The sequence below is a fragment of the Musa acuminata genome, chromosome BXJ3-1 (genome assembly GCF_036884655.1).
Source record: "Musa acuminata AAA Group cultivar baxijiao chromosome BXJ3-1, Cavendish_Baxijiao_AAA, whole genome shotgun sequence".
Lineage (NCBI taxonomy): Eukaryota > Viridiplantae > Streptophyta > Magnoliopsida > Zingiberales > Musaceae > Musa > Musa acuminata.
In genome coordinates this window covers 14,426,934-14,442,500 of record NC_088349.1, presented here as the reverse complement: position 1 = coordinate 14,442,500, position 15,567 = coordinate 14,426,934, and the positions used below count along the sequence as shown (strand labels likewise).

General features: G+C 38.5%; 1 non-coding gene across 1 annotated transcript; it reads right to left on the bottom strand.

Moving 5' to 3' along the window:
* Positions 1-5,282: 5,282 nt before the first annotated feature.
* Positions 5,283-5,355, bottom strand: TRNAA-UGC (transfer RNA alanine (anticodon UGC)). The gene has a single exon. It is a non-coding gene; the product is annotated as a tRNA-Ala (tRNA).
* Positions 5,356-15,567: the final 10,212 nt, after the last annotated feature.

Genomic DNA, 15,567 nt, shown 5'->3' with positions numbered 1-15,567 from the left:
TATCCCTAGTGTCCCTACATGAGCAGCTATGAGACCAGTTGCATCCATCATATGGACGGGTATACAGCACACTAGTCTGTCCGGTTATCACGATGTCCCTCTCGAGTAACCTATGACCGGGATTATTTAGGATATGTGTTTAAAGGTGAATCGATCTCATTTTCGTGATCTCGTCACGATCCGATTCCCATTGCACAAATCCAAGGACATCACAATATATGTGTGTGTGTGTGTGTGCGCGCGCGCGCGCGCGCAATAGTTATAAAGTGATATATGCCAAAATATAATAAGCAAAAAGATTCTTTATCAAGTCACACGTGTCATCACTCACGTGATTGGCTTGTTGGGCACCTATGACTAGCAATTGTGATGTCCTTGGATATGTGCAATGAGAATCGAATCGTGATGAGATCAATGATGAGACCGATTCACCTTTAAACATATATCCTAAATAATTCCGGTCATAGGTTACTCGAGAGGGACATCGTGATAACCGTACATACTGGTGTGCTGTATACCCGTCCATATGATGGATGTAGCTGGTCTCATAACTGCTTGTGTATGGACACTAGGGATACAAACTTTGTGACGAAAAGTTTATCCAGTAATATAAGAATAATTTTTTTTGGATTTTCGAATAAGGATAACTAAATTATACCAGTAGTAAGGTAGGAAACCAAAACCTGTTGCAATTCACAGCGAGATCAAAAGATGATCCGCGGTGGTGGAAATGACGGCGGAATTTGGTGACGATCTTTTAAGCAATTGTGGGAATTGCTTTGGGCGGCTGTGGAGGGCTGATGGATGGCTATGAAAGGACAACAAGATGCCAAGAACGCTGTTCTAATATCAGGTGTTAGAACCCTTGCAGATTCTAAACTTGTGGTTGATCTCTTTAGGGGATCAGCCTCCTTGGAACTCTATAGGGGTTCCTCCCTCCAAGTTGTTGCTCAAAGGCTGCAGAAAAGATTCAATATTAGAATCCTTGCAGATTCTAAACTTAGGGTTGATCTCTTTAGGGGATCAGCCTCTTTGAAACTCTTTAGGGGTTCCTCCCTCTAAGTTGTCACTCAAAGACTACAGAAAAAATTCATTTATTACATCTGAAAAGAGGAGGAATACATGGCTATTTATAGGGCTTCTAAACTCTAACTCATAATAGGACTCCTACTCAAGACTCTTACTTCTAACCAACTCCTGATAGGACTCCTACTCAAGACTCCTATTCCTTTACAACTCCTAATTTTTCTCTAAGAAACAACCTCCTAAACCTAGTTGGCCTCTTCACCTCTTTAATAGGGGTCGGCTTAGGTAGGTTTTACATGAATGTCCCTCTCAATTAGGACTCTCCTAGCTAAAGTCCTAATATAGTCCTACATCACTTATCTCAACAAATGGATTAGATCATTAATTCATCAATTGATTTCATCATCAAAAATCTGATATTCAACAATCTTCTTTTTTATGATGACAACCAATTGATGACGAAGTTAACCTTAACTCCCCCTCTCTATATGTCATATTTAGATAAGGCAAACTTAAATTCAAAAGGAATCATAATCTTTGATTTCAAGTGAAATAATTTCCATTATAGTGATTAAAATCAAATTTTCATTGTGCATCTTCATAGTTTCAAGTCATCAAAGTATAGCATACACAATTTCATCACTTCATACATGATAATAAATCAACATCACTTTAGGCATGACTAATATAATACTGAAGCATTCATCACTTTATGCATGATAGCAAAATTAACATCATTTTGGCATGATATTCATGGTACTAAAGCATTTATATTTTCAATCATTTTGGGTATAACATATATTGATCCTAAAGCATCATTTATCACTTCATGCACGATATCAAATTTAACGTAATATACATGATACTAAAATATTTTTTAACCATTTATCACTTCATGTATGATACCATATTTAACATTATTTTGATATAATTCCAAACATTCATCATTTCTCCCCCTTTGTCATTAACAAAAAAGAGAATCATTCAACAATTTATGTAAGTATTTTAAATATTGAAGTAAGTTTTACACCAATTTATCCAAGTTAGAAAAGTTGTGAAATGAGAAGTTAAGCAAAAACTTTGCATGATAACTACTTTTGCTTCTTGAAATGGATAAGCTAGCATTTTTGCTTTAGATGTGCAAGCACTTTTTGGTTCTTCTTGATATATACAAGTTTCTTTCTTCCTTTTGCTATAAAAATAAGAAGAAGAGGAAGAAGAATAAGGGAGGAATTCATTCATTACAAGAAAAATCAAGAACCAAATCCATGAGAGGATTTGAACCAAATCAAATCCATAAAAAAATTTCATTGAATCAAACTTCTACTTTTGCAAAGAGAAAGGATTCATTATAAAAGATCAAAATGTGTATCTAAAAATTCATGAATCAAATCCCTAAATAAAAGTAAGAAGGATTCATAGGAAATGATTATCGTATAAGAGATCAAGTATAGAAAAAACCTATAAAACTTCAAGAAAGTGATAAGAAATGATCTCGATAAAGAGATAACTTAATTTCCAAAAGTTGAGAAATCTGGAAAATATATAGAGGAATTCATGCATTCGAAATATTTAACATGCCTAATTCTCTTCTAATAAAATCAAATTATTCCTCATTTAATAGTTTTATAAAAATATCTGCTAATTGATGTTTAGTATTAATAAATTCAATGGATATATCATGATTATTAATATGATCTCTAATAAAATGATTCCTAATGTCAATATATTTAGTTCTGGAGTATTGAATGAGATTTTTTGTTATACATATTGTACTAGTATTATCATATTTAATTGATATATTTTTCAAGTGAATTCCATAATTTCCTAATGTGTTTTTCATCCATATAACTTGTGCACAACATGCACCTACTGCTATATACTCAGTTTCGATTGTAGATAATGCAACCAAGTTTTGTTTCTTAGAAGACTAAGAGACAAATGCATGACTTAAGAGTTGACATGTTCTATATGTGCTTTTTCTATCTATTTCACAACTGGCAAAATCAACATTGACATAAGTAACTCAAAGTTTTTGGATTTTGGATACCATAATCCTATATTAGGAGTTCCTTTTATATATCTAAAAATCCATTTAACAGCTTTAAGTGAAATTGCATGGGATTAGATTGAAATCTTACAAATAGTCTAACGCTAAATATAATAACAGGTCTAATTATTGTGAGATATAATAAACTATCTATTATACCCCTATAAGTCTTTTGATCAAAACATTCTTTATTAATGTCCATATCTAATTTTGTAGAAGTACTCATTGGTATATTAATAGCTTTAGCACTATCCATATTAAATCATTTCAATAGATCTAAAGCATACTTAGTCTGACTAATAAAAATTTTATCACTTAATTATTTAATTTACAATCCTAAGAAAAAAAGTTAATTCACTCATTAAGCTCATTTCAAACTCTTGACTCATACATTTGGCAAACGATTCAAACAAATCTTCATTTGCAAAATCGAAAATGATATCATCAGCATAAATTTGGATAATGAGAAAATTATTTTTAAAATATTTAATAAATAATATAGTATCGACCTTGACTTTCATAAAATTATTTTGAATAAGGAAAGAACTAAGCCTCTCATATCAAGCTCTAGAGTTTTTTTAAATCCATAGAAAGCCTTAGATAACTTAAACACTTGATTCAGAAAAATAGCATTCTAAAATCCCGGTGGTTGTTCAACGTAAACTTCTTCGGAAATAAAGTCATTAAGAAAAATACTTTTAACATCCATTTGAAATAACTTCAAATTATTACAACTAGCAAAAGTAAGGAGAATCTTTATGGCTTCAAGTCTAACCACAAGAGTGAAGGTTTCTTCATAATGAATACCTTCTTATTGGTTAAAACTTTTGGCCACTAATCTAGCCTTGTTTCTAATCATGATACCAAGTTCATCTTTCTTACTTCTAAAGACTCATTTAGCACCAATTACTAAATGGTCACAGGTCTAAAAACAAGCTTCCATACCTTATTTTTTCCAAATTAATTTAATTCCTCATGCATTGCAAAGGCCCATGAATCATCTTTTAGGACTTCATTAATGCATTTTGGTTCAATTTCAGACAAGAATGTAGTATTAGTGCAAAAATTCTTAAATAGAGAGTGAGTTTGAACATCTTTTGATGTATCTCTAATGATTAGCTCCTTTGGATGAGCATCTACATACTTCCAATCCTTAGGTAAGGATTATTTGGAAGAAGATACATCCAAATTGCTTCGGGGAGGAGGGTGTTCATTCAAATTTAAAGTATCAAAAATAAAATCATCATCAAAATTATTTTCCCCATGCTGTCCTCTATATATTACATCATCTTATATTTATCTAAAAATAAAATATTAAAAATTTGATTTTGAAAGTACAACATTGAGATCAAATTATTATAATATCAATAAAATTCAATATATTATATAAGATTTAAAATATTTTTAAACTTAAAATATTATATGATTAGATCAAATTAATATATATGGAGGTGCGGGGAATAGAACCCCATAAAATATTAAAAATTTGATTGTGAAAATATAACATTGAAATTAAATGATTATAATATCAATAAAATTATATAAATATTGTATGATTGGATCAAATTAACATATATGGAAATGTGAGGAATTGAATCCCGTGCCTCTCACATGCAAAGTGAGCGCTCTACCATATGAGCTACACCCCCAAAGTATCATTCATGTATGATATTATCTTCCATTTATATAAAATAAAATATAAAAAAATTCAATATGAAAGTATAATATCGAGACTCTAACTGAGATTATTATAATTAAAAATATATCTCAATTTAATTGGTATAATGATTAGAATATCAATAACATTATAGATATTATATAGGTTTAAAATAGTTTTGAACTTAAAATATCCTATAATTAAATCAAACTAATATTCTATATCACTATAACATAGAGGCACGGGGAATCGAATCCGTGACTCTAGCATGCAAAGCGAGAGCTTTACTAAATGAGATACACACTCATGCTATAATTTATATAAAACATCATCTTCAATTTATCTAAAAATAAAATATAAAAAAATTTATTGTGAAAGCACAAAATTGAGCCTCTAACAGAGATTAATATAATTAAAAAGGTATCTCCATTTAAATGTTATAATGATTAGAATATCAATAACATTATAGATATTATATAGGTTTAAAATATTTTTAAACTTAAAATATGGTATAATAAAATCAAATTAATATTTAATTTCATCATAACATGGAGGTGCAGGGAATCGAACCCCGTGCCTCTTGCATGCGAAGCAAACGCTCTACCATATGAGCTACACCCCCAAGTTATTATTCATGTATGATATCATCTTCCATTTATCTAAAAATAAAATATAAAAAAAAATCAATGTGAAAGTATAATATCGAGCCTCTAATTGAGATTATTATAATTAAAAATATATGTCCATTTAATTGATATAATGATTAGAATATCAATAACATTATAGATATTATATAGGTTTAAAATAGTTTTAAACTTAAAATATCACATGATTAAATCAAACTAATATTCGAGTGCTTTACCAAATGAACTACACCCCCATGCTATAATTTATGTATGATATCATCTTCGCTTTATCTAAAAATAAAATATAAAAAAAATTATTATGAAGGTTCAAAATCGACCCTCTAATTGAGATTAATATAATTAAAAAGGTATCTCAATTTAACTGGTATAATGATTATAATATCAATATCATTATAGATATTATATAGGTTTACAATATTTTTAAACTTAAAATATGACATGATAAAAATAAATTAATATTTGATCTCACCATAACATTGAGGTGCGGGGAATCAAACCCCATGCATCTCGCATGCAAAGCAATCGTTCTACCATATGAGCTACACCCCCATGTTGCCATTTGTGTAGGACATTATCTTCTATTTATTTAAGAATAAAATATAAAATAAATTTAATGTGAAAGCACAACAACAAGCCTATAACTGAGATAAATATAATTATAAATGTATCTTCATATAACTGGTATAATGATTAGAATATCAATAACATTATAGATATTATATAGGTTTAAAATATTTTTAAACTTAAATTATAAAATGATAAAATTAAATTAATATTTGAACTCATCATAACATGGATATGAGGGAAATCAAACCCCGTGCCTTTCGCATGCAAAGCGAATGCTCAACCATATGACCTACACCCCCATATTATCATTTGTGTTTGACATCATCTTTTAGTTATCTAAAAATAAAATATCAAATTGAAAGTATAACATCGAGCCCTTAATTGAGATTAATATAATTAAAAAGGTATCTCCACTTTCGCATGCAAAGCGTGCACTCTACTCCCATCCTATCCTTTATATATTACATCATCTTATATTTATCTAAAAATAAAATTTTAAAAATTTGAATTTGAAAGTACAATATTGAGATCAAATGATTATAATATCAATAAAATTGTATATATCATATAAGATTTAAAATATTTTTAAACAAAAAATATTGTATGATTAGATCAAATTAACATATATGGAGGTGCAAGGAATAGAACCCCGAGTCGCTCTAGATCAGTTCCCAACTTGTGGCTCGCCGACCCAATTCATTGCCCAAGTCGCTCCATGTCGATCACTGGCTTGTGACTCACCGGCCCAACTCTTGCCCGAGCTGCTCCAGATCAGTTCCTGACTTGTAACTCGCTGGCCCAATTCATTGCCTGAATCGCTCTAGATCGGTTCCCGACTTGCAACTTGCCGACCCAATTCATTGCCCGAGTCGCTCCATGTCGATCCCCGAGTTGCGGCTCATCGACCCAGCTCTTGCCCGAGCCGCTCCAGATCGGTTCCTGACTTGCAGCTCGCCGGCCCAGCTCTTGCCCGAGCTGCTCCAGATCAATTCTCGACTTACGACTCACCGACCCAGTTCATTGCCCGAATCGCTCCAGATCGGTTCCCGACCTGTGACTTGCTGGCCTAATTCATTGCCCGAGTCACTCCAGATCGGTTCCCGAATTGTGACTCGCCAGCCCAACTCTTGCCCGAGTCGCTCCAGATCGATTCCCGACTTGCGACTCGCCGGCCAAGTCCATTGCCCGAGTCGCTGCACGTCGATCTCCGACTTGCGACTTGTCAAATCTCTAACCAAGTCACTCCAGCTCGATCTCTGACTTGCGACTCATCAAATCTCTAACTGAGTCACTCCAACTCGATCTCCGACTTGCGACTCGACAAATCTCTAACCGAGTCACTCCAGTTCGATCTCCGACTTGTGATCCATCGACACCAAAACCCGAGCCTGAGCTAAGTCACTTGGCCCACAGGCCCAGTCTTCGACCGAGTTACGCCAGCTTGATCCCCAACTTGTGACTCGCCGATCCTCTACCAAGTCGCTCCATCACGATCCACGACTTGCGACTCGCCGACCCTAATTCCGAGCTGTGCCAAACCGGTTATCCAACTTACGACACATCGGTCTCGCCTCATCTATGTTAGTCATAAGTGTCCAGCAAGCCAATCACGTGAGTGATGACACGTGTGACTTGATACAGAATCTTTTTGCTTATTATATTTTGGCATCACTTTATAACTATTGTATATATGTATATATATATTGTGATGCCTTTGGATTTGTGCAATGGGAATCGGATCGTGATGAGATCACGATAATGAGATCGATTCACCTTTAAACACAGATCCTAAATAATCATAGTCACAAGTTACTCGAGAGGGACATCGTGATAATCGGACAGACTGGTGTGTTGTATACCCGTCCATATGATGGATGCAGCTGGTCTCATAGTTGCTCGTGTAGGGACAGTAGGGATACAGAACAGGTGCTCATTGGAGAATGAGTTCACTGATTGATCCGCTTATGGAATGCTAGATAGTTGATGATGCCTTATTGTCAGACAGCGATTCCAGAGTCCTAGTGGTGTATCTGGTCCTTAGACTTGAGTCACCAAGGATGTCCTGTATGAGTGCTCCACTCTTTGATACCAGATTTATAGGTTTGGCTGTCCCAGATCTAGTACAGCTGGTCATTGAGAGTGGTAATCGACCTTACGAGGGCTATCGAGTGTCGATAGAGGATCATCCAGTCTCGGCATCATGAGAGGAATATCCCATGTGTTCTTGCTCAGACAAATCCCTGGCCAGGGTCATTCTGGTTGAGAGAGAAAGGGTTCTCCGGGAGAATCCGATTAGAGCGAGACTCGAGTAGAAACCGTATGGGTCTGACAGCACCATGCTCAATATACGGTCTCTGGGATATTAGATGGATGAGGAACTATAGGTACACGGTAATTGAGGACAGACAGGTCCAATGGATTGGATTCCCCTGTATCGTCTAGGGACTACGGCATAGTGGCCTAGTACGTCCGTAGTCGATGAGTCGAGTGAATTATTACAGAGAAAATAATTCACTGAGTTAGAAGGAGTTCTGAAAGATATGACTCATGGCCAGCTCGATATTGGGCCTAGAGGATCACACACATATAGTAGGCATTGCGATGAGTAGAGGTTCGGATATGAGATATCCAACGGAGCCCTTGTCTTATTGGATATCCAATAAGCCCCTAAATTATTGGATCCCATGGACGAGATCCAATAAGAGCCCATGAGAGATTATTGGATAGAGATCCACTAATCTAAAAGGCTTGGGTTATTGGATGCAGATCCAATAACCACTAGGGGAGGATCCATTAGGGTGTGACATGGGACCTCTATAAATAGGAGGGATTTAGAGCCTCATAGGCTAGAGCCTTTGCTTGCCTTGCTTGCCTCTCCTATTCTCCTTCCCCTCTCCACCTCAGAGCAGGCTTGGAGTTTTGAGGAGCGTCGTCGCAGCCCTGTTGTGTGGATCACCGCTAGAGAGGAGGACGCTTGACCTCCTTCACCCTCTTCTAAGGATCTGCAAGGAAACAGGGATATACGATCTCCCTAGGTAACACAATCTATTCTATACGCAGTTTTTTCAATTTAGTGGATTTTGCGCACCAATCTTCGCACGACGACGAACATCGCTTTGGGAATCGGGGAATTTATTTTTCTTGTTCTTCCGCTGCGCATTTGATGTCGCCCCTAAGATTTCCCAACAGTGGTATCAGAGCTAAGTTGTTCGTGCGATAGATTGGTTTTGAACTGTGTGTGTTGTGTTTTGAAGAAACTTTTGACGTTAAAATCGTTGACGCAATAGCAAGAAAGGGCAGCAACAGTTGTTGCCCTCGATCTGCGTGCGTGCAGCGCAGCCGCAAGTAGGCATCACAAGGGTTGTGTCTGCAGCAGCCGGCCGATGGCCTGCTTGCAGCAGGCTTGTGGCCAGCGGGGCTAGCAGCCCGCGGGCAGAGGCGCCTACGGTCACTTCTCCCATGGGGTGAGGCGCCGCAGGGGCGGCCGCTCGGGGGGATAGCGCCGCCTGCGGGCGTTGCCCCGCGGGTAGAACCACCCGCGGAGGCGGCGGCGCCCGCATGGGCGCCCATCTACAGCGGCAGCGCCGCCAGCGGGTGTGCCGCCTGCAGGCGAGGGCAACGCCCTCGTCCCGCCGCACAGGCTGCCGCCAGTAGGGTGGCGGCGACGGCAGCAGCAAGGGAGTAGGGCATTAGGGCATTCTTGGGCAAAAATATAGTTTTACCCTTGTGAATTTTATAAATTCAAATTCTGTCCTTTTATCCAAATTATAAAAATATCCATATGAATTTAAAAATTCCCTATATGTCCCTGATTTCATAAAATACTAATTAATTAAAAGGTTTAGTTGATTATTATTTTTATCATTATCTAGTAGTCCTACATGATGATGATTAATTATACATGTGATGTATGATGTATGGACGGATAATCATGGACCGTGTGATGTGTGTACTTATGATTATTATTATTATTGGGGTCTGCGAGCCTCTATTATATTTCTCGTTTATTGTCGGGCCTGCGTGCCTATGATTGAGTTGTAATCACATGAGGAGACACAGCGGGAGCGTGGATGCGATAGCGGGACCCATGAGATGGACGATCGCGATGCATGAAGATACATCGAGATGTCGACAGAATCGACGAGGACGAGATAGACGATCATAGGGCATGGAGATGCACCGTTGCACATATAGATCTTGATATGAGTGATTATGCCTACTGGCTCACCTAATCACATTAGGTTGTGGTCCATGATCATCTGGTGTGATTGCTGATACACATACTAGATATGTATATATATTTGCATGCGATGTAGATATATATTAAATATGTATATGTGTGACATGTCATATTAGGAGACTAAATTATAGAAACATCTCTCTCGATAATATTAAGTCGGTAAACGTGAGGTAATTAGATTGACCCACGTGGCCTTCCATCGTTATAAGTAGGAACCGATTCCCGATGTAGGTTGAGTTGGTCGAGTCCCTCGAGACTCACCTATATCGCGATTAGCTATCTTGCTTACGACATAGAGATGTCACCGGTGACCTGAGGACATGGTATGCTTGGTCGAGTCCCTCGAGGGTATATTATCAAATCAGACTCATCTTGTAACGAAGGTGTTGACTTAATCGAGCATCATGGTTGGTCGAGTCCCTCGAGACCATGGTGATTCGGAGGCCGAACAGGACGGGAATCACAATGAGTTATGATCGGCAAGAGTTGCCTACCTTTTAGGCTTAGTGTAATTGGTTGAGTCCCTCGAGGTTATACTAAGACGCTGATTGGATCCTGATCCCCACTAGAAGTCTGCTAGAGACTTCCGTTTCACGTGCTGAGGGTGTCGCGTGACTCATTAGTAAAATAGTGGGAGCATATTAAGATAGAAGTCCATATCTTGATAGTTTATTTCTTGTAAAATCTGTATGTTATTCATTTCTGCTGCATCTTTATTTTCAGAAAATGTCGTTTTCAAATCTCTTACGTGGCATACTTGATGTCAACCATCTCACTGATCCAAATTATACGGATTGGCTCCGTAACTTGAGAATTGTTCTCACGACGGAGAAAATCGTGTACGTCTTTGATACAGTGATGCCTATGCCCGAAGAAGGGGCAAGCGAGGATGAGATCGCTCGCTACGTGAAGTACATTGATGACTCCACTCTTGCTTAGTGCTATATATTGGGCTCTATGACTCCTGAGTTACAGAGACAATATGAAAAGATGGATGTTAGATCCATTCTCCTACATGTCCGCAAATTGTTTGAGGAACAAGAAAGGACTCAGCGATATGAGATATCCAAGAGCCTCTTCCGTGCTAGGATGACTGAGGGGACACCGGTTCAGAACCATATCCTAAAGATGACTGAGTGGATAGAGAAACTCACAGGTATAGGAATGGTCCTAGAGGATAACTTGTGTGTGGACATTGTGCTTCAGTCCCTACCAGATTAATTTTCACAGTTCATAATGAATTTTAATATAAACAAGCTTGAGGTGACTCTCCCAGAGCTCCTCAATATGTTGAGGGAGGTAGAAAGTACTATTAAGAAAGAGAAGTCAGTTCTCTACACTAGTAAGACTAGAAAGAAAAGGAAAGCAGAAAGGTCCCTTAAGAAAGGAAAGGGCAAGGGTAGACTAGGTAAAGCAAAGGTTGCTAAGAAAGATCCAACAAAGTACAAAGGTCAGTGCTTCCACTATAGTAAAGATGAACACTGGAAGAGGAACTGTAAAGAGTACCTTACAGAGAGGGCGAAATAGAAGTTTGGAGAACCTTCCGGTACATTCATGATCAATCTCCAATTGTCAGATTTACGTGATAGTGCATTGGTATTGGATACCAGTATTGCTGATCACATCTACAATTTATTGTAAATTCTAGCAAAGCCGAGGGGAGATTGGCGAGAGGAATATTGCATAAAGGTTTGTTTATGCTAGACACTATTCCACATATCATGAATGTAAATGTGTCCAAGAGGAAATGAGATGAGATGAACAGTGCATACTTGTGGCATTGTAGGCTAGGTCACATCCATGAAAGAATGATTCAAAAGTTGCTAAATGATGGATATCTAGATCCATTCGACTATGTGTCATATGCAACTTGCGAGCCTTGCCTTCATGGAAAACTGACCAACTCTCCATTTAGTGGAACTGGAGAGAGAGCCACTGAGCTGTTGAAACTCATACATAGTGATATACGTGGACCCATGTCAACTCATGCCATTGGTGGTTACTCCTACTTCATTACCTTTACTAATGATTTCTCAAGGTATGGATATGTGTACTTAATGAAGTACAAGTCCGAGGCCTTTGAGAAATTCAAAAAGTATAAGAATGAGGTGGAGAACCAAACTGGAAAAAGTATCAAAACTCTTCGATCAGATCGAGGAGGTGAGTACTTAAGTACAGAGTTTACTCAGTTCCTCAAGGACCATGGGATATTATCCCAATAGACACCTCCTTATACACCTCAGCTCAATGGTGTCTTTGAAAGGAGAAATTGTATGCTATTAGACATGGTACGATCCATGATGAGTTTCGCTGACCTACCCATCTCATTCTGGGGATATGCCCTAGAAACCGCAGCTTACCTTCTAAACAGAGTTTCAACTAAGTCGGCAGTATAGATCTACACCATATGAGATATGAAAAGGGAAGAAGCTTGATCTTAAGATTATTAAGATTTGGGGCTGCCCTGCCCACGTTAAAAGACACAACCCTGATAAGTTGGAATCAAGGACAGAGCGATGCAAGTTCATGGGATACCCCAAGGAAACTTGTGGGTATTATTTCTATCATCTCTAGGACTAAAAGGTCTTTGTAGCTAAGAGAGCAGTGTTCCTTGAGAAGGAACACATTTTTGGCGGAGACAATGGGAGCATGATAGAGTTGAGCGAGGTTAGAGAACCTAGCTTAAGCATCACTCTACAGCCCGAGTCTGTTCAGGTACCTAACACACAAGTTCCAACTTTACGTAGGTCCGGTAGAATATCCCATCCTCCTGAGAGATATGTAGGACATATTAGAGGAGAAGATGTTGAGGATATTGATCCTCAGACCTACGAGGAGGCTATTATGAGTCTAGACTCCGGGAAGTGGCAAAAAGCCATGAATTTTGAGATTGATTCTATGTACTCCAACAAGGTTTGGAACCTAGTTGATGCACCCGAAGGTATTGTATCCATCAGTTGCAAGTTGATCTTTAAGAAAAAGATTGGAGTAGATGGAGGTATAAAGTAAGGCTAGTGGCTAAAGGGTATCATCAAAGGCAAGGTGTTGACTATGACGAAACCTTCTCACCCGTAGTAATGCTAAAATCCATCCGAATTCTATTGACTATTGCAGCACACTATGATTATGAGATCTGGCAGATGGATGTGAAAACTGCATTCCTCAATAGGAACCTCGAGGAGGAGATGTACATGATACAACTTGAGGGATTTGTGTCCAAGAACTTTCCAGATAAGGTGTCTAGGTTGCTTAGATCCATTTATGGACTAAAGCAAGCTTCCCGAAGTTGGAACATAAGATTTGATGAGGCAATCATATCTTATGACTTCGTTAAGAACGAAGATGAGCCTTGTGTGTACAGGAAGGTAAATGGGAGCGCTATCACCTTTTTGATGTTATATGTGGATGACATCCTGATCATTGGGAATAACATATGAATGCTATCCACAGTAAATGCTTGGTTATCTAGACACTTCTCCATGAAGGACTTAGGGGAAGCATCCTATACCTTGGGGATTAGAATCTATAAAGATAGATCCAAGAGGATGCTTGGCTTGTCTCAGTCCAGGTACATAGAAACCATTGTCAAAAGGTTTTGCATGGAAAATTTCAAGAGAGGTCTCATACCGATGAGACATGGGATATCGCTTTCTACGAGTATGTCCCCAAAGACTCCAGAAGAAAGGGCGAACATGGATATGATACCTTATGCTTCAGCAATAGGGTCTATCATGTATGCAATGCTATGTATTAGGCCTGATATAGCGCATGCTCTGAGTGTCACGAGCAGGTATCAGGCGGATCCAGGCTTGGAGCACTGGAAAGCAGTAAAGTGTATCCTTAAGTACTTGAGAAGGACTAAGGATCTTTTACTAGTGTATGGAGGCAATAGCCTTAAGGTTGAAGGCTACACGGACTCAAGTTTTCAGTCTGATGTCGATAATAGAAAGTCAAATTTAGGGTATGTGTATACCTTGAATGGAGGAGCAGTATGCTGGAAGAGTTCCAAGCAAGATACTACTGTTAACTCGACCACAAAGGCGGAGTACATTGCTGCATCAGATGCAGCAAAGGAGGGAGTCTAGGTGAAGAAGTTCATCACAGATTTGGGAGTCGTGCCGGGTAGCAAGGAGCCGATCTCCTTATATTACGACAACAACGGGGCGATTGCTCAAGCGAAAGAACCTAGGTCTCATCAGAAATCTAAGCATGTTTTGAGAAGGTTCCACCTTATCAGAGAGATCGTAACCCGAGGAGATGTAGCAGTGGAAAGAGTTCCATCCGAAGATAACATTGCAGATCCACTAACAAAGTCGTTGTCTCATATTGTCTTTGAGTGTCACAGAGGTCTGATAGGGATCAGACATATAGGTGATTGGCTTTAGGTCAAGTGGGAGATTGCTAGTCATAGGTGCCCAGCAAGCCAATCACGTGAGTGATGGCACGTGTGACTTGATACAGAATCTTTTTGCTTATTATATTTTGACATATATCACTTTATAACTATTGCATATATGCATATATATATTGTGATGTCCTTAGATTTGTGCAATGGGAATCGGATCGTGATGAGATCACGATAATGAGATTGATTCACCTTTAAACACAGATCCTAAATAATCTCGGTCACAGGTTACTCGAGAGAGACATCATGATAACCGGACAGACTAGTGTGCTGTATACCCGTCCATATGATGGATGCAGCTGGTCTCATAGCTGCTCGTATAGGGACACTAGGGATACAGTACAAGTGCTCATTGGAGAATGAGTTCATTGATCGATCCGCTTACGGAATGCTGGATGGTTGATGATGCCTTATTGTCAGACAGCGATTCCGTAGTCCTAGTGGTGTATCTGGTCCTTAGACTTGAGTCACCAAGGATGTCTTGTATGAGTGCTCCACTCTTTGATACCAGATTTATAGGTTTGGCTGTCCCAGATCTAGTACAGCTGGTCATTGAGAGTGGTAGTCGACCTTACGAGGGCTATTGAGTGTCGATAGAGGATCATCTAGTCTCGGCATCATGAGAGGAATATCCCATGTGTTCTTGCTCAGACAAATCCCTGGCCAGGGTCATTCTGGTTGAGAGAGAAAGGGTTCTCCGGGAGAATCCGATTAGAGCGAGACTCGAGTAGAAACCGTATGGGTCTTACAGCACCATGCTCAATATACGGTCTCTGGGATATTAGATGGATGAGGAACTATAGGTACATGGTAACTGAGGACAAACAGTTCCAATGGATTGGATTCCCCTGTATCGTCTAGGGACTACGGCGTAGTGGCCTAGTACGTCCGTAGTCAATGAGTCGAGTGAATTATTACAGAGAAAATAATTCACTGAGTTAGAAGGAGTTCTGACAGGTATGACTCATGGCCAGC